Source organism: Equus przewalskii, chromosome X (genome assembly GCF_037783145.1).
Source record: "Equus przewalskii isolate Varuska chromosome X, EquPr2, whole genome shotgun sequence".
NCBI classification, from domain to species: domain Eukaryota; kingdom Metazoa; phylum Chordata; class Mammalia; order Perissodactyla; family Equidae; genus Equus; species Equus przewalskii.
The window spans coordinates 1,477,675-1,503,602 of record NC_091863.1 but is presented as its reverse complement, the minus strand read 5'-3'; the positions used below and the strand labels follow the sequence as shown (position 1 = coordinate 1,503,602).

General features: G+C 43.3%; 1 protein-coding gene across 6 annotated transcripts in view; it reads left to right on the top strand.

The window, feature by feature from the left end:
• PRKX (protein kinase cAMP-dependent X-linked catalytic subunit) overlaps positions 1-25,458 on the top strand; it is a 166,890-nt gene extending 141,432 nt beyond the window's left edge. The window contains exons 10-15 of one of the 6 annotated variants that reach the window (XR_011535763.1): positions 6,213-6,314; positions 7,965-8,077; positions 15,547-15,714; positions 21,557-23,217; positions 23,707-23,817; positions 24,005-24,239. The gene's annotated coding sequence lies outside the window, so the exon portion shown is untranslated. Of the gene's footprint in view, positions 1-6,212; positions 6,359-7,964; positions 8,078-15,546; positions 15,715-21,556 lie in introns of all 6 variants that reach the window. The other 5 variants (XR_011535762.1, XR_011535764.1, XR_011535765.1 and 2 more) reach the window with 5 other exon arrangements.
• The last annotated feature ends 470 nt before the right edge of the window (positions 25,459-25,928 follow it).

The following is a 25,928-nucleotide window of genomic DNA, read 5'->3' as shown; positions in this document are numbered from 1 at the left end:
AATATTGTATGTTCCCCTATTCTGTGATCGGTCCACATTGACTTTTGGTTCGTCACGTTCTCCAGGTAATTGATGACTCCATTTTAATTTCATCTCCACTGCCTTCACTACTTTTAAAACATGTTTTCGGTGTTCTTATTTTAAATGACATTTTACAAGGCTTTCATGGAGTTGGGGTGTCTGCATTTTGTAACGAGCCAACGTACACATTCTCAGAAGAGTGAAGACATCTGGCTGCACCTGGCTCTTCTCACACCTGAGGTGGGCTTGCATTGGCCCAGGTGCATAGACCTTGCCAGGACAGGACGCCAAACTTTTGCCAGGAAAATAACGGTGTGCGTCTTTAACATTCACACATGCATAGAATGAACTTGAGTAGCTCAAGATGCCTTGTCCAAACTTGTTAAATAAGAGAAAGAAGGAGACGGCTATCCAGAGTGTGTGTTCGAATATTGCTGGCTTATTGCAAAAACACAATCCCGAAAAACAAAATATGCTTACACGAGAAGAGTGTGTTCAATTTGGTTTTAGTAAGCACCAGCCTTATTTCTAGCCTTTTCCTTTCTAGAACTTCATAGCATCGATGGCAATAAACATGTCTTACGTTGTTTTGCTGTTGGGCATGAGTATTCCTATCTGCAGGTCAAGCCCAACGAAGATAAACACAGTACAGTTGAAATCCCACTTATAGTTTAAATGCTGGCGAATGAAAATAGGAGAGCAAACACAGAGAAAGATAGCTATTCATTACAACCTGTGGGATCCTAAATAGGGAGCTGGAGCATTACCCTCTTTGCCATATTACAGACCCAGTTCTTCTAGGTAATTTCATATTCACTTACTGCTTGTGGAAACTTGACTGAATCCTCTGATTGCTCTGTGCTTCCATCCCCTTATGCGTAAAATGGAGCTGGTAACAGTGCCCACCCCAGGATGATGATGATGTCATGGGGTGTCATGGGGTTTCATGGGTCCAAAGAGCTTAGTGACACACCTTGAAAATATCGAGGAAGGTCCAATGCCCCTTCTTGCTCTTTCAACCTCTCATCTTTTCCATTTCGATGGTGTTCTGTTATTCATGTAAGAAAGTGGGATTTGGTGAAAATCCATAGTGGAATAAAGGCTTTTTAGACGTCAGTTGCTGAAAGCAGACGTCAGAGTTCCCAGGACTGCATCTGAAGTTCACCAGAGTTCCCTCTTTACTTAATGCCGTCAAGGAGAATTCATGCGGACCCACAGGCTAAGTGCCTTGGATCCCACATCTTGCCCTGTCCACGCCTCCATAAGAACCCCATCTTAGTCCATTCGGGCTGCCATAACAGAACAACACAGACTTAAGGGTTTACACAACACACATTTATTTCCAACAGTTCCGGAGGCTGGACGTCCAAGATCAAGGTACTGGCAGATTCAGTGTCTGGCCAGAACCCGCTTCCTGGTTCATAGATGGCCGTCTTCTCGCTGTGTCCTCACACGGTGGAAGGGGTGAGGGAGCTCTCTGGGTATACACCTGGAAACCTGAATTTGTAAAACTCTCTCTGTATCGACATAATGATCCATATTATGAGTTAGACAACTGCTGTGTCTATTGCCTTGAATTTTAGCCACATTTTAAGAGTCAACCTTACAGTGTCCATTTATCCAAGCTTTCTCAACTTCTTCTCCTATATTCAGCACATATTTACTTAAAAATAAATCTTACCCACTTGCTTTCTCTTTGAAATGAAATGCAACTCATTTGTCCAACTGGTACTCTTCTGAAGGGTAAATAACTTCTTTCTTTTTTGAAATGTATGTTCACAAGGCGTTCCAAATCTTGGTGTCAGTCTGCAACGGTGGTTATTTCTTGGAACACTCAACATGTTGAAACACCATCCTATGGCTGTGCACACATATTATCATGTCAAGTGGTGGAGAACCTAATGCTTTACTGTTCAAACATGCTTTCAGATTCATCAGCTGAAACACTCAGATGACAGTCACGCAAACAGCAAATATCTTTTGGAAAAATCTACTCTTCCCTGTTATTTTGTTCAGAATCCTAAGATGGGTGTGGTTGGCTGAATAACGCAACCCCTTAAAAGTCCGTGTCCTGATCCCCAGAACCTGGGAATATGTCACCTTATGTGGCAAAAGGGACTTTGCAGATGTAATTAAATTAAGGATCTTGAGATGGGGAGATGACCCTGGATTACTCAAGTGGTCCCTAAGTGTAATTGTAAGGGTCCTTATAAGAGGGAAGCAGGAGAGTTAGAAAGGAGATGGCGTGACAGAAGTAGAGGAGATAGAGAGGGAGGGAGAGAGAGAGAGAGACTGGAAGGTGCTATGTTCCTGGTTTTGAAGATGGAGGGCGGGACCATGAGCCAAGCAAAGCAGGTGGCCCCTAGAAGGCAAGAAAACAGATTCTCCCCTGGAACCTGGAGAAGGAACACAGCCCTGAAGACCCATTTCAGGTTGTGACCTCCAGCAGAGACCGGGAATGTGCGAGCAGAGGGGAGCCACAGTGCAGAGGGAGCAATCGACTCATTTGGGAGTGCGAGTGGAGAGGAGTGTGTTGAGTTCTCCAGAAACTGGAGTTGTTGGCTCCCAAATCTCGACTGACCCCAACTCTAACATGCCCTAAAGTGGGTTATTTCCTGATATTCGGAGCAGACACTGCCAGTCGATAACCCAAGTTCATTCTCAACTGAACTCAAGAGTTTCTTTTGTTGTTGTTTTTTGTTTGCTTGTTTTTTTCTGGTGATAACGTCCCCAGCTTAACAAACAAGCTACGTCTGCTAGACTCTCCTTCAACTGGGTGTGGCCATTTGACTAAGTTCAATAGGATATTAGTAGACGTGTTGTGAGATATTTAGGAAGGCTGCCGAGAAAGAGTTAATTCAACTGGAAGGGAGGCCTATTTGTTCCTCAATGCTTGAGCATCTTGGAACCACCACACTGATTCTGATCCTTATTCCAAATTGTCTGTAGTTTTCAGATTTGTTGTTGTTCCTTTCGTTCTCTCTGAGCCTGACGTTCATCTGCTATTAATTCTCTTAAGGAAAACTACCTGGTGCGTCTTGCAGAAACGTCTGGCTGTCATCAAGCATTGTCTACTCTCTAAACGTCTTAGTTGTGATTTCAATTTCATACTCCTTACATGTCTCTAGTTTATTTGCTCTCGATGTTAAGCTGCTAGTGCAGGACTATAATTATTTGAGGACACCAAACCTTCTGTAGTTGAATCCAGGATGGAATCATGTAATTGTCAGTTTATTGTTCCCTTTGGTCAAAGTGGGAACAGATGAATGTGAGCCAACCTGTCAAAGTCAGAAATCTGTGTGTGTGCGTTGGGGGCAAGTTGGGCAGGGGAGAAAAAGGAGAGACACCCTCCTTCTCTTCCCAGAGGAACCTCCACAGGGGACGCAGACTGAGCCCAGAGAAAGTGAGAATATTAGCACATCCCCAACACATGTGAGAATGTAAATGCGCCCTCCTTCGCAGACATCCTTGCTCAGCACGGTTTCCACACTGTGAAGAGCATGAGCTCCTGGTCTGTTACTGCCACAGATGTTTGCACCAGCACATCTGCTTCGTGACATTAATTATTTGATGGCTGACCTTCACCTTTGGTGGAGGGTGAAGAAATGAGCTGTGAAAAACTCAGCAAGCCCCTTAAGGAAACCTCTGCAGATTACAGCTATTACTTGCAGGCGAGTGGAGCTGTGTTTTTTGGCGAGGGTTGCCCTTGTAGGTGTCTGCATATTTTGGATGCTAGCCTCCATTCAAATGCTGGTTTCTAATTTGCTTGGAATTAAAGGAAAGTGATCTTGCGTATTCGAACGGCGATGATGATCTCCCTGTACCCTCTAACTTCCACGAAATTAAAAGGTGGAAGCCACGGGGAAAATTTTGCAAGCTTTTTATCTCAGTCTTTTTTTCTTTTCCCAAGTTTCTCTTTGGGGAACCGTGACCCATAGACCTTTTTGTAGGATGATGCGTTATGAGGCTGGGATGAAAATGACCATAGCCCTGGATAGTGTCGTAAGCCACAGCTCACTGCAGGGATGAATGAGTTTAAGAGAGGTGCTGTCAGAGCCTGGTCGATGCACATCTCACCCAGGTGGTCCAAACGATGAGATGCTATCAAAGGGCTGATTACAGAGTGCAGGTGGAGCAGACACACAGGAGGCCTGCTGAGGCTTCTCCAGGAGGCTGTTTCTAGCTTTGGGCTGAAGGAACAGGAAAAAAAGCAAGTTGCTGGAGGCTGTTGAGAAATAGAATTGTGGGGGGACGTGGGGGACACTGTGATCTTGGAATGACATGGGGGGACACTGTGAGGTTGGAGGCACATGGGCGACACTGTGGGGTACATGGAGTCTAGCTTCTCCTTCAGCAGGGGAACACTGGCATCAGAACCTTTGCCTGCTGGCTTTGATGGTGCCGTTTGTCTCTCCCGGAAGTGGGTCTCCCAGTTTTATAGGCTGACAGCACCTCTTTAGATCTCTGTGAGCTCCCCCTGCCTCTTCTACCCCTCCTTGTCAAGTTCACACCTACTTATGGCTTAATTCCTCATGTTGGGCAGAGGACACTGGGATTTCACCAGCCTCCGTGGTGGGAATTTTAAGGACCACAACAGGACCAAAGGGACACTATTTTATCCACAGAGAGCTGGCTGTGAGGGGTACTTGCCTTATTTGCCCTTTTGCAAATGCCATTTGCCACTCTCTTCTTTCTCTTTTTCATGCCCAAATTGTTCTTCTTGGTCCTTCACTCTCTATCGAATGCGTGGATCTCAATACTTTCTACTTCTGTTTTCTTTCATCTCCAAATTCCATTTTTTGGGGAGCACGGGTATATGAATTTTGAGATGTATTAGACTTCAACTGTAAAACAACAAAGCCTTGCCCACAGACTAAGAACCAAGATGCCCCACGGGCTTGAACACAGGAAAGGTGAGAGAGAGGACCATTGGGTATTTTTCCTCAGAATCCAGTCTTTAACCCGGCCTTCATTCTAGACACTATTTCTTAATGTACTTTAAAACATCTGAATGACATGTGCTCTTTCCTTTCATTCCTGGTATCATCTTATCTTCTGCTCCACAACCAAGAAACTTTATCTCGATAGGTATCAAAAGAAATGGTGAATGAAACATTTCCTCCAGGTCTATGTTTAGACTCTCCGAAGTCATTTGCCTGTGATTTCTACATCCCTATAAAAATGTCTGTTTCCAAAGGATCACGTGCCGTAGAAAGACGAATCCATCCCACTCATGAATTCTGACCTTTTCCCCCTAGTGTAGTGGTCCGATGAAGACCCAAGATGAGCCTAAGTTCTGATGTGCTTGATGGTATCCCATTTTCTGCTAAAGTGTAAGTGAGGTGGAGTTAATTCCTAACAGGGAAAGAGTGCTGGAATGTGGGAGAACCCTGCCTGTCTGGAACACTCTTTCGCCTAGGAAAATCTGCACATCGTTCTCTGTAGGGCAGGCTGCCCAGGAGCAGACGGGATTCTGAGATCTGGAGTTTGCTTGGTCTTCTTCTCATGGTTTATAACACGTTTTTCTTTGCATCATACTCTACCCACATGCCTATGTTTGGGTCTTGCACAGACCAGAGAATATGTATATGTGCATATATGACCACAGGTATGTGTTATTTAATGATGCAATGAGTGAGTTGCTATATAATAGCCAGGAGAAAGGGGCACAGTTAACAAATTGGCTTGGGGAATGTCAACCTTGGGTACCCCACCACTTTGGTGAATGTCATCTCAGTCTAGATATGCTGTAAGACTGATGATTTGCAGAAAAGCATCTACATGCTTGAAATATTCACCCTCGTTGTACGTACGGAGAACATGAAGACTTGGTTTTCCCCCAACCTTCGAGAATTGAGATGACCTTTCTCAAGTCCCAAACAACTTGAGTAAGAACAAAATCAAACCATGGGAAGTACCACTGAAGGAGCAGAACACACCCCCCATAGGCGTATGTTGAGTTCTTCTGGTTCAAGCTTGCTAAGGCAAAAGATTTTAATTCACAGGTGAATTGCCCCACAGCTATCTTCTTCCTTTATAGATCTGAGGTTTCTAGGAACTAAGGTCTGCATTAACAAGACACATGGAGAAAGTAAACATTTTTGTTATCAACAAACAAAATCAAAGATGGTAAACACAGAGCAACTGTCATTGTCTGGGTGTTTTCAGCAAAACCCTCTTCTTTCTTTCAGAGCAACTCAACATCATGGAAGCCAAGCATGGACTGTACTTACATTATCTCAGAATTTCCCTACTGTCCCACTTCATTGGTGCTGTGCCGAGTTGTCTAATAGGTGAATTACTCATAAAGTGCTGGTTTGGTATTTATCTTTCCAAGGTACAATTTTTTTCCTGCCTACCTAAATATATTTGCATGTTTTTGTTCCCTTCAAGGTATTGGATGGAATATTGCACAGTATTCAATTTGTTAAAAGAAATTATTTAAAAATAAGTTGTAAATCAGACAGGGTATGAGCTGGTCCAAGGTTCTGCATTAAGTACAAGATATCTTAGCGCTCCCTAGCTGGTCACTCAGAGTTCCCTCCAAACTGATACCAACTCACCCTCCAAACATAGTCAGAGTTTCAAAGTATCAAAGCAAGGGTTGACCCGCTCTGTTGGAAAATTTTCAGAATCCCGTATCTCGAAGGCAGCCCACTTTGTTTTGATGATTCTGATGTGCTGATGTTCTGATGGTGACGCGCTCTAATGTGGGTTGGATTATGGTTGGATTATGTTGTAAGGTCTACCTTTTGTCCTAGCTCAGCCTTGAGGAGCAGCACAGATTAAGGTGGACCTCCTTGTAGCAAGAAAGTCCTTGCTATCTGGTTCTGAAGTCATTTATTTCTTGGGTGAAAGGTCTTCAGTTCCACCCAACTTCTTCAGGGACCATAACTTGGATTTCATAATCAAGATGGCCACTCTTAGTATGGCATGCTCCAAGCTGTCAATATCTCAACACGTTTCATGCACTTGCAAGTAGAGCTCCCCTAATTCTGGTCAGCTCAGAGCATAAGGTGACAAGTCATCCTTCCATTGAGATGCTGTCTTTCTGCTAATGCTGCCTGTGGTTATACTAGCCTTCTTGACAAGCTCATAGTTAGAGATCAAATGGATGAGAAATACGGGATTTAAGGGTGCTTAGAACCTCCTGGGTTGGTTTTAAGCTAACCTTTTAGGTGTTTCTTCAGTTCAGAGGAAATTTTCATCTGCTAGTTGTTTGAATCTCAGCCCTCCCTCTCTGCCATTCTTTCTCTTCTCTGTATGGGACCCTCACTGGATTCGTCCCGGAATTTTATCATCTTCTGGATATCTTTTTAGTTTTCTTTCAGACACTGTATCCTGGGAGCATCTTCTCAGTTTTATCTGTTGGTTCACTAACTCTCTAAGTAACGAATATTCTGTAGTCAACTCACATATTCAATTATTTATTACAATTTTTAAAAATTTCCACATGGGTGACCATGGCCATGGACTGTAGGAGCTATAATGTCCAGTTTCCAAATTAAGGTTGTTTCTCTTCCTTTTCGTTTTTGCTTGTTAACCTCTCATTATCTTACATGTTAAAAGCACGGTATGTGTCACTACCTTGATTTAGTGGCATTTAAGGAATTAAAGGGGAGGAGAAGATGTCACAATGTATGGACTGATATTGTGTTTCATCAGAAATAATCATGGAGGCATCCTGTAAAGAATAACTTCCCCAGGCTGCCCAAGTTGGGCTCATCATTGTCCAGCATCAACATGAAGAGTAAACCCTGATCTCTGGAGAATTTTGTTTTTCTGCTTTGGGCACCATAATGAGCTATTCTCAATAAATACACTAATTACGCTTATGTCTCCAGCCTCTCCCAAGGAAATACTTAAAAAAAGAATAAAAGTTAGGAGAAGGAGTATAAGAAGGAGGAGAAAAAACTGAACTGGATTTCTCCATTGCCTATTAGGTTGTAAAACCATTTTCAACAGAAGAGCAAGTCTGGAAAGAATTTAAGCCCCGAGTGGCTCTTGCTGCCTCTGCTTTGTGCTGGGAAAGGAGGTGAACCCAATTAGAGATGAGGTGAGTTTGCTTTTGATTGACTTGTTTTTGATACCTTTCCACCCATGCCTGCCAACCCTTCCAGCCTTGTGCCCTTCTCAGTGGCAGGCTGGGGAGGGGCTCTAAGCCATCTTGCCTCGTGCTTTCCACCATCGGCCCGGCCATTGGCAGATTCTCTGTGGTTGTTCATCCAGTATTTATTTTATCAGCAACTCTCCTTCTTGCCTTCCTCCTGCCTTGGATGGTAGTAAATCTCTTTTTCACTTTTCTGCTTTCTACCAACACCAAAACATCCAAGCATTGGTGTGAATCACCCACAGGTGCCATGATCAGTAGAAGCCAAGGGCCCCTGATGCTTCGTCCCTCTGCTTACCCACACATTCTCACATCCTGTTTTACATACCACCGATTAGCCAGGGTAATTTCCATCCATCCACAGATACTGTGGCTTGTATCTGTTTCCAGCCGGCTGAGGATACGCAGCTCCAGCTTCTGCAGGAATTGGCCAGGAGACGAGTTAAATTGTCCCGACTTGCTAATGAATCTACAGAAGGAAATGATCTTTTTCTCTTGGCTGTTGTTTGCAAAATGTGTCATTTTCTCATTCACATCATTGTTCGGCATGATTAAGTGGGAAATTTAACTATTTGTAAGGCGCCCTTCTGCCCTGCAATGGTGACTCTTGAAGGGTATGCATCAGAAATATCTGGGATTTTTTTTTTTTTCAAAATAGGTAGTTAAGATGGTCTCCTCGCCTCTAGACCTGCTAAACCAGAGTGTCTGGGGTGGGGTTGGGTGCATGAATTTTGATAATATTCTCCCTGCGATTCTGGTTCCTAATCCTGGGTAAGAACTCTCCTCTAAAGAATTAGAGTTGCTTGGATTTAGGGCTGCTTCCAACACTGAGGTTTAGGATTTTATAAAGCTTTAAATTTGGGGTGGGGAAAAAAAGCCCAGATATCCAATAGGGTGAATGAGCAGCTACATATTAGAAAAGTAGATAAGCTAAAATATCTTTCTTTATTTTTATTTCCTGGCATGTGTGCTTTAGCCTCAGAAAACACTGCCTCATGGAAGCAGCCAGCATGTAGTCCCTGCTATTTTATCATCCTATTTCCTTCTCTTTCTCTCCAAATATCTTTTGCATTATTCTCCTGCACTCACGGCGGCTCCAGTGATTTCTTCTCATCCATCTTAAACTTCCAAAAGAAGTTCCTGTGTTGGCTTGTGGTGACCAGTGATATATATTTACATTCCATGTCATTCATCGTGTGGCTTTGGAGAGTCTCATTTCTTTAGTTCACACACAAAAATGTCTATAAACATTTTAAGGATGGAGATTGCAGAGCACACTTAGCTCTTGGACGTGGCAAATAGCCATGCCACCACTAGCTGCAGGGGAGGCTGGAGAAGGTACCCTAATCATGTGTCAACAGATACTTGGGGACATCTATGACAAAAAGGACAAAGGAGAGGGTGGATGGGAGTGGGGTTGTCAGCATCTGCCATGGTCCTCAGGGAGATGATGAGGACTTGAACCAGGAAAACAGCAGTGAGACTAAGGAGAAAGAAGCCAATTAGAAAGGATGCTGGAATGGGTGGGACTTTGGGACAAGTCTGATGTGGACATGAGAGAGGGAGGGGAAACCGGAAGGTGTGGCTGTGGTTTCTCATTTGGGCGAACTGACGGAGGGTCCATTGAAATCTGACATGTAAAAGAAGTAGAGTGGGATTGAGGGAGAGGATAATACATAGATTCTTAGACATAATGAGTTTAAGTTACACGGGGGCATCCAACTGGAGAGATTCAGTGGATCAATGGTAACTCAGGATCACTAGGGATGGGCTAGAGAAAGGTGGGACTCCTTTGTGTCTGGAAGATATTCAAAGGGGCGAAAGTAGATGAGGACACTTACAGAAAAAGGAGCTGGCCAAGTCTAAACCCTTACAAGTATGGGAAGAGTGTAGAGGAGAAGAACTTACAAAAAATAATGATTGCTGGAGGGCAGTGGGAGAGGTAGGAAGAAGAGAAGAGAATGAAGTTATGGAGATCAGGGAGGAAGGATTTGTGGGGAGAAAGAAGGATGAGCAGCTCAAACAAGATGAGCTCTTGAAAACGAGTTCTTGAGTTGGAAATGAGATCATGTGGTGTTTCTGTAGGGCAGCATCAGAACAGCAATGGGATGGGCTGAGCAATCTATGGGAGCTGAATAAGGGGAGAAAACGAATGGTCCACGTGGGAAGATGTCTGGAGTGACAGCAAGAAGACAGAATGGACAGTAGCTTCAGGGAAGGAGGAGGTCAAGAGAAAATCTCTCAGTGAAGACAGGAACATCTGAGAACATCTGCCATGTTTTTCCTTTCAGAAATGTCTAGCACCATCCAACATCTGGTATTTATGTAACATTAGTGGAAGAAAGGAGAAGACAGAGCCAAAGAGAATGTCAGCAAGATGCCTCACCCCAAGAAAGGAGTGGGTGGACAGGAGTGTCAGGCTGGTTGGGAGATGTCTGTGGTCAAGACATGACTAATAAAAGGGCAGACAGGAAGACTGGAAAGAGTGAGGAGAGCATTGTTTGGGAGGAAGGACTGGACGCTCTCTCTGGAGATGCAATTTCTCGTGAAGATATGATACCAGCACTGCGTCTCAGTTGGACATGGCCTGCTGTGGGCGATCCTGCTCACATTCCATAGCCGTAACACCATCCCTATAAGCTGACTCCATTCTTACTAGTCATTGCCTCCTGTCCCTTGATATGATGAGAGGAGATCCTCATTAATGGTCTTTTATCTTCTCCTCCTCGTTCCCCTTGGTGTAAATTATGGTGCTGCGTAAGCTGTAGGGCTCCTTTTGTTTTAACTGCACAGAACTCCCCACGTCCCATCATTCTACAAGAATCAGACTGATGTCATCTAAACTTCAGCATGTGCTTTCCATTAACGATGGAAAGTTTCTTTCTCAACACCAGAAGAGTTTATGAGAGACCTAAGGGTGTAAGCTAAACTTTCTTTATTATTAAAAAATAATGACCCATGTCATCGGAAAAATTATCTGGAGACATAAAAAATATGAGAAAGTTAATAAAAAGAGATTCTATACCATTTATATCAAATGTCCCATCCTCTATAATATAACCTATTTTGTCAGCCCATGAACAAGAAACATGTAGTGTTTAATAGCAGCATCTTGATTTCATATGGAGAGGCTGAATATGTAGCCATTGTTTTTAAAAAACACTAAATTGACAGAACTGGAAGCTCCAGATGTGAAAAGTTAAAAAGAAAAAAAAAGAGTTTATCCCCTTGAGTTTTGTTGGAATTTTCTAGTGTTTATTCATATTTCTTACTTTAGTAAGAGTAGAGTATCTAGTTTGCGAGATGCTAGTTATGTCAAAGGTGTCTCTTTCCCCATGTTCCAATAGCCATGAAATATTCTCTTCTTACTCAGAGAGTTGATATTTGCCTACTTTCTCTGACACATGAAAACTTTGGACCCATCAGCTTGTTCAGGTCTCCCTTCCCTCTTGAGCAGCGTCCACTCCTGACTCAACGTTCGAGGTCTGTCCAGGCGCAGCCCATCTGAGGACATGAGCTGGCCAGAAAGTCACAATTCACATGTTGTAAAGGCTCATTCTGTCTTGCAGGAGAGAGAAGAGCAGAAAGGAAATGGAAGAGAATGGATTTGCCAGAGCTGAGGTTAATTGAGGGAAATTGGCTGCTGTAAAAGATAACTTAATTTTCTCTTGGAGAGGCAACATAAGTGGGGAAAATGCTGCCTGGAGTCTGGCCCCGATTGGTCCCTCTAACCTCTCGTGGGACCTCTCTGAGATATCTATAAATTCTAAGACGAAGATTGCCAGGGTCCGTTTCAGTTCTGACACCACTGACTTCCCTTCCAGAAGGGAAACCGCATTAAAATGATGGTTGCAATCCATCCACCATCCCACTCTTTCCCAGAGAGTGATGGGACTGGTCATTATAAAAAAATATAACCCTTTCAAACTGTGACAACTTATTCCTCTAAAGATATCAGATCTCCATCTCTAGAATCTGGGAATGTGACCAGATTCTGGAGAAAGGGTCTTTGCAGGCTGCCTTTGTCTGAGCTCAGCCTTGCCTGAAAATTCATCTATTCGAATCTTGAAAGGGGAGAGTGAAGGTCCACGGCAGAAGCTGAAGCTTTTCTAATGCAAACTGAGGGTAGAGCGACAAGGTTGACGTTTCCAGTCCCCCTGAATCCAGAATCCTGATTGCCCAGGCAAAGCTTGTCTTTCCCGACTCCCACCCTCCCCGGGCCCTGCCTCAGAACTGGACGACTATAAAGACGGACAGGTTGAGGTGAGTCACCAGCAGAAACTGGAAACAAATACTCAGTCTTCATGTTTAGGGCACTGCTTCCCGGTTTGTCTAAAGTACAGAGTCTTTCATCCATTTGGCAAATCTATTTGAGCTAAACTGGTACCGAACTCCAGCCTCCGCCCAAGATGGCAAAGTTGAGTGAGGTCAGCCTTGACGATAATTTCCCAAACGCATTGGATCTCCAGATCCTTTAGGTGTATAAAGCTAGAATCCATTGATTAACAACCTAGATATGTTTCCCTCTATGAGAAAGCCAGAGGAACCTGCTCATGTGCTCTGGGCAAATGAGAGACCAAGGGGAACAGAGTGAAGTGTCTTCCTTCAGAGGGGCTGCAGGTGCCTTTCAAACATTCATTACTAGAGGGTTGTCGGTTCTGTTTAACTGAGTATCTAGTAAATTGAGAATTTTAACAGGATTAGGTTTTTAAAATTTGATATATGACTCTAAAATATACAAATTGAGATGGTAGCTCAATATATGTTGCTAACAGTTAATTGTTGGGTTACTCTACATGAGAAGCTCAACTTGTAGGGGTGTATACAGATAAATTCATATTATGGAATACAGATTTGGTATATGAACTCTATCTTTCATCTATCTATTTATCTTTCGTATCTATCTCTTGTCTGTCAAATCTATCAATCTTTCATCTATCTATATCTATCTATCTATCTATCTATCACCCAAATCCAGAATTTTGGGGGGAGAGTGATGGAAATATTTCTGTGGCTGGGGCCAGTGACTTCTAAGACTGAATTTGAAACATTTCCTTGGCTGAAATGATCTAAGCGATACCCAAGGGTGCAGAAGGTTGAAGACTTGTCATGTGTTGTGTGTGTGTGTGTGTGTGTGTGTGTGTGTGTGTATGAGAGAGAGAAAGAGAGAGATTGAGAGAAAGAACTTTCATTGAAGGGGAATATATTAGCTATACTGAGGGAAGTTTAGCACCCATTCTGCCATGAGCCCCCATGTTAGGGCTATAATTTACAATCACACGGTTCCCCTGGTAGGTCATTAGGGTTTATACATCTGCCCTTATTCAGCTACAGAAAACGTGGGTTTTCTATGCCTTTGCCAGATGATATGACCTTAAATTGTCATTCATTTGGGTCAAGCAACCACTGAGAGAGATGATATTTGAGGAGGATGGTTTGAAGGACCATTGGTGTATTTTCAGCGCACCCTGGACCATCCAAAAGTTGAGTACTTAGACCACTTCTGTTGCAATTCTCCACTGAATTGCTACCACTCAGCAACACTTTGTTATTATGCACTGGATGTTAAAGTGAAAATATTTATAGCAGAGTGCATTTACTAATTGCATTACTGTCTTCACTGTAGAGATATTATTGAAGACACATTTGGTATTGATGACTCAGAGATATGACTGGAACAGCTTTACTCCCCAAGGAGAACTGCTGGGAAATGCATTATTCATCTAACAGATGTCTCACTTTTTCCTTTGGCTGCCAGGAAGCTCATAACTAAATTATTTTTAAAAATCTTGTTTTGATTGATAACAATATATTTATATTAAGAGATTTCAGGTGAAGGCAATGAGGGAAGAGTAAATTTTTAAATACTCTGCCTTCTAAAGTCTTTGCTGTGATTAGATTAAATTTTTCCATTTTTCTGGAGGATTGCACACATCTGCAAAAGTAAGGAGAATATTATGTTGGATCCTACACATGTCCATTACGTTGAATAATTACCAACCCATGAACAATCCTGCTTAATCTATATCCATACCCCCTCCCCTCCTATGACCCCCAGACTTACCTTGAAGCTAATCCCAGGCATGGCACAATTGCATCCAATTCTTTAATTATATCTTATTTCTTGTGCATATTCTTAAGCAATATACGCAATACACATAAGGAATGAGAAAGAGGAACCTATGCATATTTACACAAACTCATCTTTTTTCCACAATTCACTCAACTTCTGTAGCCATGTTAGCATTTGCACTTCCGTCCCAGCCTTGGAAACCAGCCCTAGGACATCCCTTGTTGACAAGAGGATGTCCAACTGTCCAGTCGGCTATGGTGTTGATGACTCTTACCTGAAGCTGTTCCTTTTCTCTGCCCCTGATGGCATGTTCCGGAGTGGAAAGTTGCAATTAAGAAAAAATGTATCTTGTGATTGGAATATTAGTAGGATACTCCAGGGGCTAGAGGAAACCAGTAATTCTTTCCCCTGTCATACCCAGAGCCACTACCAATGGCTGCATTCACCAAGGAGGGCACTCTGGAAGGAGGACCCATTCTATTGTAGCACAGAACAACAGTTTGCAAGTGTGCAACCTGCTTAGATCAGGAGGTGAGGTAAGCTTGACGCTTCCTGGTAATTTCCCCCTCGTCTATGAACCAAGAAGCCAAAATTGCCATCCTGAATGGACTTCTTTTGCCATCTTTTGTGTTCTTCAAAACCATTGCTGTTCGCATGGTTACACCACATGGTTCTGGCTAACTTCTCGGAGTTTCACATCTATGCTATGCTTGCCCATATGTCACCATTGTAATGCTCTGCTCAACCAAACAAGTTGCTGTCTTTTCGAATGCGTGTTGGGTTAAGAGCTGCTGTTGGGTTTATATTCTTGCAAAATTGGCATTTATGGTAATCCATTTAGCAATTATGATTATCTCAGTTTGTGTGAGCTTGGCAGAGAGAAGACATATTCTGGCTGCTTGCAGAAGGAAAAGTAATGGACTGTATCTTCCAAAAGGAGATGACTCAGACCAAAGAAAGCTGTTAAGAGCAGGGCTGTTTGGTGCTAGTTAGAGGAAAAATTGGAAGTCTCTACGACCGCACCCATCGCTGGCCACACCTGGGGCCTGTCAAGGGTGGCATGGGTGTTAGAGAGGAGGTGTTCCCAAATGTGGAAAACCCTCACTGACAAAGCGTAAGGAGACGATGTCTGTGGAATCCTACAGGAGGGTTCTGCAGAAAAAGCTGTCACCCAGTGTCAAAGAGAGGAGGCAGTTTATGCATTGTATCTTAAGGTTTTTTGTTTTGGTTCTCCAGAGAAACAGAACTAATAACTCTCTCTCCCTCTCCCTCCCCCCCCCCTCTCTCCCTCTCTTTCTCTCTCTCTCTCTCTCTCTCTCTTTCTCTCTCTCTCTATATATAGATAAAAGATCTGTTATGAGGAATTGGCTCATGTGATTATAGAAGCTTAGAAGTCCCACCACCTGCTGTCAGCAACTTGCCTGCCAGGACAAGAGAGCACGGAAAGTCAATGCTCCATGTTCCAGAATACTTGACATCTGGGAATCTCACCTGATGCAGATTCTCCCAGGTAGACCTACGGTCATCACTCAAGGCCCAGAGATGAGCTTTGACAGGCATTGATCACAGCAGAGGAGCACATCTTCCAGTCAGCACAATGGGGTTGGCATCTGGTTCTTCTGGGGATGCTGGGAGAGAGTCCAGGGTCCAGTCTTGGCATCATAGGGGCTGCAAAGTGGGATGGGAGCTGAATTGCTTCCACTCAAAGGTCTCATGACGTTTGGGTGTTTCTGTTTACTACATGGTACCCAGTACCATCATTCCTGCCTGTGAACTATGAAACTCAGTCCTCCAACCCCTCCCAGGGCTGGTTCATTCGCTTTAATACGGCCTGTGTTCCCAAGACTCTCTTGTCTGAAATGGCCTCAATTATCCCAGTAATTCCTAGGAAAGTAATCACCACATTTCTTTTTCATAATGGTTGGGCATGAACTGTAAGTCATGTTTCCTTTTTGCTCAAATCAACCAGACTGGATTCTGATCTCTGCAACTAAGAAATGTGGCTGGGACAACTACTATTTGCTGGGTACCTCCCATGTGCCAAGCATTGTTCTCAAAGGACTACATTGGAACCCTAAAAGCTCCTATGGGTGGGAACTACTAGAATCCCCATTCCCAGCCTGCTGGCCTGCCCTACAGATTCTGGACTTGCCAGCCCCCAAATCACATGAGCCAATTCCCTAAAATAAACCAATCTCTGTCTCTAAGATAGGTAGAGATAAATAGATAGATAGATAGATAGATGATAGAAAGATGATTGATAGATACATAGATAGATGAGAGATGATAGATAGATGATTGATAGATGATAAATAGATGATAGAGCGAGAGAGATGGATGGATGAAAGGATGCGTGGGTGGATGGATGGATGGATGAATGGAGGGGTGAATGCATGGATAGATGATATGAAGATAGGTAGATAGATATAAATAGAAGAAAAGATATGTGATAGTTGGATAGATGATAGATAGATAGATAGATAGATAGATAGATAAATGATAGCTAGCTGGCTAGCTAGCTAGCTAAAGCTGCACATAGAGAAAGAGGCACAAATACAGATATCTCTGTCTGCATCTCTATCTCTATGTCTTTATCTCTATCTATCTCCTCTTGATTCTGTTTCTCTGCAGAACCATAACATACAGCCCAAACAAGACAAAACAAGAATAGCACAACACAACCCCCGGATCCCATGTGGTGCCAGGGCAAAGTTAATTCTCATGATCTCCATGAAAGGATTGAACGATTTCAGTAATACTTGACCCGCTGCAAAACCTAAGGGTACCATGTCTAGACAGGTCTTTGGTTTCCCTCACACCAGCTGATTCTGCTCCAAATGTGCATGGGATTTTCCGGCAGGCCCTCCTTGCACAATCTTCCAAATACCTGTGGTCTGTTAACTGGGGGGTCAAGATAAGTGACTTTTATTAAGAAGTCTAAACCTCAGACGCTGAGTGGGATTTTCATGCTCTTACATCAGGTCTAGGATTGGCAAGAGCATCCTCTGAGGTTCAATGGGAGCTAGAATATCATGCAACCAAAATATATTTTCTAATACACCTGCATTTTTTCTCCTGAGATGGCTTTGCGTTAATTGCGGTTCACGCTATCCCATGCGTGCCCTTTGGATGGAGCTTGGAAGCTGCCTTTTCTCACCAGGCGAGGGTCTCCCAGGATAATGAAGGTCCCCAGAGGTGTGGCTCTGCCTAAGCCATTTCCCAGGAGCCTGGGCGGTTGCTCCGGGTGGTTCTGGGAGCTTCGGTGGCTCCATCACGCAGCTGTGTGCTCAGTGGTGAAGGCTGTCGACAGTCTTCAGTGGCAACCATGTGGGCTTTGTTTCTCATGCCTAGCAATTCAACAGGACAGCACACACTTCTTTAATCTGCTGTCTCCATCAAATGCCTCACTCCTACACTTGTCTAATTTAGAAATGAAAGCAGGGTGACCCTCTTGTAATGCTTTTCATCTAGTGCAATTGTCTTGCTGGCCCTGATGTCTCCAAGGATTTATGTTTCTTTCCACTGGGCTGTCCATCTGTGCTCAAGGAGTTGCATGCTTATAGCAGATCTGACTCCCAGTCCTGAATTAACCATAGTTGATGAAAACCCTCCAGAAAACCCCCATTGTAATGCCGCTAGATGCTCCACAGAGACGAGAGAGGCTCAGCTCGTCTACAGCACTGTTTTCTTGCTCCATCCAGAATTTTCTGAGATACCTAAGTGGATGATCTTTGCAAAATTGCTTACCAATTAATATGGATTTATTGGTTTTCAGTTTTCAAAATGAAAAAAGCTCTACACCCCACCCTCAATTGTTTTAGTCTCTCACCTTCTGTTTAGGAGAATAATTTTTTGAACAAAATTTTATTTCCATGTACTATTGTTTAATATGCTTTAATTTTTAGAGCAGTTTTAGGTTCACAATAAAATTGAGTGGAAGATACAGAGAGTTCCTAAATATTCCTTGACCCCACACATGCACAGCCTCCGCTGCTATCAACATCTCGCACCAGAGTGGGACATTTGTAAAATTAAAATTGATGAACCTGCACTGACACGTCATTATCACCCTAAGTCCATAGCTTACACTGGGTTCAGTCTTGGTGCTGTGCATTCTCTGGGTTTAGACAAATGTGTAATGACAAGTGTCCATCATTATAGTGAAACTGTCCTAAAAGTACTCTGTGCTCCAAATATTCATTCCTCCCCGACTCCCAACCCCCAGCAACCACTGATCTTTTCACTGTCTCCAAGTTTTGCCTTTTCCAGAATGTCATAGAGTTGAAATTGTGCAGTATGTGGTCTTTTCAGATTGACTGCTTTCTCTTAGTAATATGCATTTAATGTTTCTTTCTGGTGTGTTTTTAAAATTATAGTTCTCATTGAGTTTTAGAGTTCAAAGAAAAGAGAAAGTAGTGTATGTGCCTATTTATAATAATAGCAATAAACATTTCAGGATCCACCATGGGGATTTTTCTTTCCCCAAATCACCTCCCTCTCAGTTATCACCACCCAACAATCCTTCCCTCTTCTACTCATATTTCTAAACACTCATATGCTCCAAATATGACAACTAGGCAGAAATGCATTTCTACAACTATTTCTCTACATTCGTGACTCACAAACTCTCACCTCACTCCACAATTATTTCACAGTGTCTAGCCCCTTCAGAGAATATCTGGGAACGAGGACTCGCCCAACTTACTGTTTTGGAAATGTTCTATAAATGTGAAGAATCATCTTGCCAATACCCATTCTTCCAGGCTCAGCTCACAAAATCCAGTCATGTCTTCCAGGGTCCCACCCTGGACTCACCCCACTGGCAGACATCACTTCTCTGGGCCTCCATAGTACACTGGGCCAACCGCCCCCACAATGAAATGCGGTGATGTTTACAGGCCAAAGGCCAATCTGGTGAGGGATGAGGAAGGCTGGTACCATTTGGAGAGGGCACTTTGTGAATCCTTGGAAATGGACTGGGTTCTGAGGAAATGAAGGCTTGACCAGCAGGTGGCAGAGTTTCAGTGGTAACTTGGCCTTGGGTGTGCAACTTGGATAGTCCACACCTGCAACCCTCTGATGACATCTGCATTGTGCCTCACCGTGGCAGGTGGCCCATTTCTAACACAAGCTCCCTAGTGTGTCTGAGTTGGAGCTGAAGAATCACATTCCAAAGCTGAACTCATCAGCAAGAGCCTGGAACCAGGCACCGCTGTCTCTGTGAAGAGGACCGACCGCTTTAGATACCACCTATGTGCGAGGCTGCCTCGTTCTGGCTGTGACGAAACCCAACCTGTCTTCTGAGAACAATGGGCTCCATTGAGAAGAGCTGAACCATCAAGAAATACATGAAAGGTTGTCACAGTGGTGGACAAACAGGATAAAGGCAGATTGAAACCTCTAGCAAAGAGAAAAGTCCACTTGGGCACATTGGCAGATTTGCAACATTTTTCCACCTTGTGACAATTCAGAACAGCTCAGGAGTATGAAGGCATTGTTCTAAAAATTTGAGAACTTTGGCTTACACTTCCCAGTCCCCTTTCCTAAAAAAAAAAAAAAAAAAAAATCTTCCAAATGTTTTTCTCACCATTCTTCCCTTCTCAGAATGGCCCACTATATATATAATTGCTCAGGTCAAAATCTGGAAGCCAATGCTTATTGTTTTCTTTCTTTCACTCTCAATCCAAATAGTGATAAACCCCACAGTCTACCACCAAACCAATAACCTAGCCCAGCCGCTTTTCCCCACACCTACTGGGACAGTCTAATTTCTCCCTCCCAGTACTAAATAGCCTCCTCTAACTAGTCTCCCGGCATCCTCTTTCTGTCCTTGCCTGGACCATGCTCTGCACTAGAGCTAAAGGGATTAATAATGTCAAACTTGCCATCTGACGCTGGCACACAGTAGGCGCTGTAGACTTGTTACCCATTATTATTTTAAGAATAATTAACTACCAATGGCAGGTATTCTTCTATTGTTAACCCAACTTCTTGTACCATCTGACTGGATTTCCTCTAAGTTACTACTGGCCTAGAGTGACCTGGCCATTATCATCATCAAACAGCATGTATTCAAGGTTGTTCTGGACATGAATAATATCATTTCAGGTCCAGTCAAATTTAAAGATGTGTGACTATAAAAATGTAATGAGGGGGGTGGGTAAAATTTTTATATGAGATGCCCATGCCCGTGGCATTAGACATATGGCATCATAGAAAAAATCTTGGGGGAGGTGGTTAATCTGAAAGGCCCACCCCATAATGTGCTTGTTTTCAGCAACAATGTGCTTCATGTCAGAAATCTGTTTCATACGGGTGATGGCTTAAATTCAACTATTCATTTGAATTCATTTTCCTATAGAAGCAATGTTAGGTGTCTCACCATCCTACTTCACGTACCGCATAGTGACAGACGGCATTGCAGAAACTGCAGAGTATATTTCGTTTTAATTTTAGAAGCTGAATGAGAAATAGCTTGATTATTTTGAGCACTGGAGAGCTGAACACTGGACAGTTCCAGTAAATACAGGGATGCTGTTATTTTTATTGGATAATGGAAGGATGATAGGATGCTTTGCTCAGGACAGTTCCAGGAAGCTGAAGGAAAATGGCATATCTGTGTGGAACAGCTCTACAGTAGTGCTCTCAAACCTTAACACGCTCACAAATAATTCTGACTCAGTACGTCCTAGGTAGGGCTTGAAAACATCCATTTCTTGCTGGCTGTCAAGTGATGCTGGTGCTGGTAGTCCACATGTTTGAGTGGGAGGGTTCTAAAGATACGTGTCTGACATGGTAGCCACTAGCCACTTATGGCTAATTAAATTTAAATTATTTAAAATAAAAGAAAATTTAAAAATTCACTTCCTTGCTCATATTAGCCACATTTCAAGGGCTCAGCAGCCACCATGTTGGGCAGCACAGCACAGAACGTTTTCCCGTGATTGCAGAAAATTCTACAGGACTGGGCTAGTCCAGAGGCTGGCTATCACCCAGGAATATCCACTTACGAAGGAGCTAAAGTATTTTCAATTTTTGGATTTTTTTTTTATTGTAAGATTTTGTGGGGCACACATGATAGCCACATAAAGTTTAGTACAACTGGTGTAATGCCCTTCATGAACAGGACGCAAATATACTTCACTCACAACTTGCAACTCACTAGATATGCTAAAAAGCCCTGATACGAAAGAGAGCTAAATTCCAAAAAATCCCTGAAATTGCTGTATTTCTAAATATGTTTATATATATGCATACTCATATAATCCATATATGGTATAGCTATAGAAATCTACAACTATTTATATACGCAAATCTACATATTCTTATGTTTCCTCACAATTATTTTACAGTCTCTACATGAGCAAAAGACGAGAAGAATCAGATTCCCACAAGAGGAAACGTGACAGATGTGTAACCAGCTAAATGCTGACCAATCACATTTGAAGAGGAGAAGGGCAAGTCGTGGCCAAAATAGGCTGTCATTGGAGCTGCACGAGATCGGTCAAATGAAGTCTGGCTGTCTTAGTTAACTGCAATGTCAACTGCTGTGATAAAGCCACCAGAGAATTTGGTTGGCTTAACACAATCACAGTCTATTTATTTTAAATTACTAGTCCATTGCAGGTGTTCCTGCTTGAGCAGACTTCTTCCAAGTGGTGAGTGAGAGATCCAGGTTCCTTGCCAAATTGGTGTTCTGCCATCGTCAACACCTGTTTCCCAAGGTGTCCTTGTTTTCGTTGGTTGGTTTTTGGCTGTCGATGTTTTTGTTGCCTTTGTTTCAATTCCATACAGCTGAAAGGGAAAAAAAGCACATGCCCGCTTCCCCACGGGAGGTTTCCACGGTGCACACCCTTCCACTCACATTCCTTTGGCCAGAGCTGAACCACGTTGACACATCGAACTGTAAGACCAGCTGGAAGGTAGTCAAGCTGAGAAGAGGGAGAAATTGGTTTGGTATCACTTATCAGTCTCTCTCTACTGATAAAACCATCTGTTGATGCTTGTGTTAAGCAATGAGAATACACATCCATTGCTGCCAGGACTGCAAATTGGTACAATCACTTTGGGAATTCACTTAGCACCATCTTGTAAAGCGGAACATGACCCTCCAATTCCCCTTGCTGGTGTAAACTCTAGAGAAACTCTTGCATATGAGTCCATGGGTAAGCGTGTTCTCAGCAGTAATATCTGCAATCGTGAAAACCTGAAAATAACCCAAATGTTTACACAGACAGGAGAATGGATATATAAAGTGTGGAATAATCACACAAAGGCATATGGCACAAAAGCAAAACGAATAAACTAAACTTACAAGCAGCGTCATGGTAAATCTTAGATGTTCAGTGTTGAGACGAAAAATATCCAGAAGACCAGACAGTGTACTATCAATGAATGCAATTCAAAAGTAAACAGAACTGAACAATAATGTATTGTTTAAGAATACTGAGATCTGTGCCAAAACTATCACTACATTCTTATTACACACAAAATTCAAGAAAATAGTTAACTTGGTGGCAGGGGTTTCATGAGGTGTGTTTGCAGGAAAGGGAGCCCAGAGAGTAATAATTATTGAGGAATGTTCTAGATGTTTGAAGTGGGTGGTAGGTCCTTGCTTGTTTTGTATTTTGCTTCATACCTTTGCATATTCATACCTTCATGCCATCGCGTATGTTCCTTAGGAGATCCCCAACATTTCACATGCAAAGTAAGTTAGTTTTAGATGCAGTGAGTCACTTTTGGATGGTTTCCCACCCTCTAATAATTCCTCACCCTTGAAAGAATCCCTTTGACTCCAGAGTGGTTTTTCTGTGACCGTTTTGTGCCGTCAGCGTCCTTTGTAGGGCTTCTTGACCAAGAGGTGGAAATTGGATTCATCCTGGAATGAAGAAGCTCCTGGAACTCTTTCAGACTCATGGCAGAATGAAACACACCCTTCTCCCTTCCATTACTCTGCTCTTAAAAATTGTATCTCCTTGCCTCTCTCTTGAGGAGACTAAGGCTGTTGGAAGAGGTAACATTGGGAAGACTCTGGGACAGGGCGCAGAAGGGGTTCGATTCATTCCCAAAGATGGGTCACTTGCTGACAGAGTTGCACACTAACCCAGAAAGATCTCGGCATCTTGTGCATGTCATTGTCTGTCGCTGGCCCCAAAGCAGCAGCTGTGTGCCTCTCCCCTGCGTTGCAGTGCCCCACTGCCATGTCGTGCCCTGAATCTCATTAAGTGCGTCCCTCTGTTGCTTTCCACCACCAGAAACTTCACCTGACATCTTCTGGTACTCACACCCCTCTGCTTTGGGAATCAGCCCCAGAGTTTCACCTCCTGTCTACAACTTCCCCAGAATCCCCCCAACAGAGTGAGGCGCCTGCACTGGAGGCTCCTTTTCTGTGTTGTGTTACTTCCTTGTAGCCCTTATCAAAATTTAGTCTTCATTCCTCTGTTTGTCCTGTGGCCTCTGAGCAACGTGAGGGCAAGGGTTGAGTCTCTTCATTTTTTTTCAGTCCTGCCCCAGCACGGAGTCTGCCCTCCGCCAAATACCGTTGAGTATTTTGGAGTGAACATCAGGCATTAGAAGCAGACCTTAGAGAGGGACTGTGGAGGCTTGTGCTTCAGTGAGTTCGAGGGTCCATGTCTTGGGTTGCGTTCCCGAGAAAGCAATGGGAGGGGTGCAGTCACAAGGAAGCGGAAGTGAGGGAGAGGAGGGTGAGGCAGGGGAGGAGGGAGAGGCAGGGCAAGGGGCGTGACCACTGTCGGATATGACCAAGGCTAATGGCCCTCTCTCGGGCACCCTCTTCCCAGTGGACAAAAGGAACTGAGTCTCAGGAAAGACCCTCAAAGGGAAGAACAGAGAAGACCTTATCTGCTGGCTGACGCCTGTCTGCCATTGTGTAAAGACTCCTCCTCCTCATGGGGTCTCAACCTCCCTGTGCTGTTGGGTTGCCATGTCTCAGGTCAAAAGGAAAGTGAGTGCATGTATACGTGTAAGTCCATCTACATGTATATGCAAGTACATGACTATGTGAATATGTGAGTGTATATATTCTCCAGAGAATATTTATTATATTAGATATATACTATATAGAATACATTGCGTATTATATGTTATACATAAGACATATGTAATATATAATATACAGACATATGTTACATACATATGTCACATATATGAGTACATATGTTTATATAATATATGTTGTATATTACTCTGGTGTATCTATTACTCATATATATGTACACATGTATGTGTGTATGTCTTATATGTAATATATGCGTGTGTGTATATATTGCATATGCACATCTCTCTCTCTATATCTAAGTCTGTTCGGGCTGTTATAACAAAATACCACAGACTGGGTGGCTTAAGCAACGGATATCTATTTCTTACAATTCTGGAGGTGAAGTCCAAGAGCGAGGCAGCAGCAGATTTGGTGTCTGGTGAGGATGCAATTCCTGATTGACAGACGGTCATCTCGCCGTGTCCTCACATAGTGAACAGGGTGAGGCAGCTCTCGGGGCCTCTTTTATAACGGCACTAATCCCATCTATGGGATTATGAGCTAATCGCCTCCCAAAGGCCCCACCTCCTCATACCATCACACTGGGGGTTAGGTTTCAACATCTGGATTTTGAGCAGACACAAACATGAAGACCACAGCAATGTAAATATAAAGAGGTTTGTCGTGGGGAATGGTTCATGCCCTTATGGAGACTCAGAAGTTCCCAGATCTGCAATCTGCAAACTGGAGACTCAGGGGGACCGATGGCGAAGTTCCAGTCTGAGTCTGAAGGCGGGAGAAGACAGATGTTCCAGTCCAAAGACAGTCAGACAGAGAGGAGTTCCTTCTTATTGGCGAGTCAATCTTTTTGTTCTACTCAGGCCTTCAAATGATGGATGACGCCCACCCACACTGGGGAGGGCAATCTGTTTTACTCAATCTACTCGTCCAAATGCTAATGGCAACCAGAAACACCCTCACAGACACACGCAGAATAATGTTGGACCAATAATATCCGGGCACCCCATGGTGCAGTCACGTTGACACACAAAATTAACCATCACAATGTTTAGGTATATGTGTGTGTGTGTGTGTATGCATGCATCTTACAACGTGTTAAGTATTGTTCCAGCACAGAATAAAGGATGTGGTAACTTTTGCTGGAAAATGTGCACTGTAATAATACTCAACAGTCATCTTGAAACAGCATTTGCTATGTCCAAATTCAAATTGAGTGAAGGACCAGAAAAAATAAAATAGAGAATACAGCCAGTTGGCCAGACATGAAGAACAGATAGCCATGATGTCACATAAAAATTCCAGTAAATCCATAAAATTTCTGTATCTTCTGTGCTCCTCATTGCTGAGGAAGAGATGCTGTCCACTTGCCCTGTTACGGCCACCGTGTCCAGAGGGGCTGGCTGCTGGCAGCCTCGCGGCTGTACGAGGTCTGCAGAATGCTTGTTCCTCCTTTCCACTCCTCTCTTGAAAATCTGTGAATGCAGGGCAGATTCAAACTCGGCTTCATTTTAAAATGACAAAGGCGACAGCCCTCAGTCACAACGCATTACAGTATTCACTTTAAATGACCTTTACTCTGCACCAGAAATGAAACTGCCAGCTTCACGATTTGGTTCCACCAAGGAAACACGGGGGAGGACGTTTTCCTATGTTGTTTGACAAAGCAGCTGCAGCCACCATCCCACGCATTACACGCATCCCACACT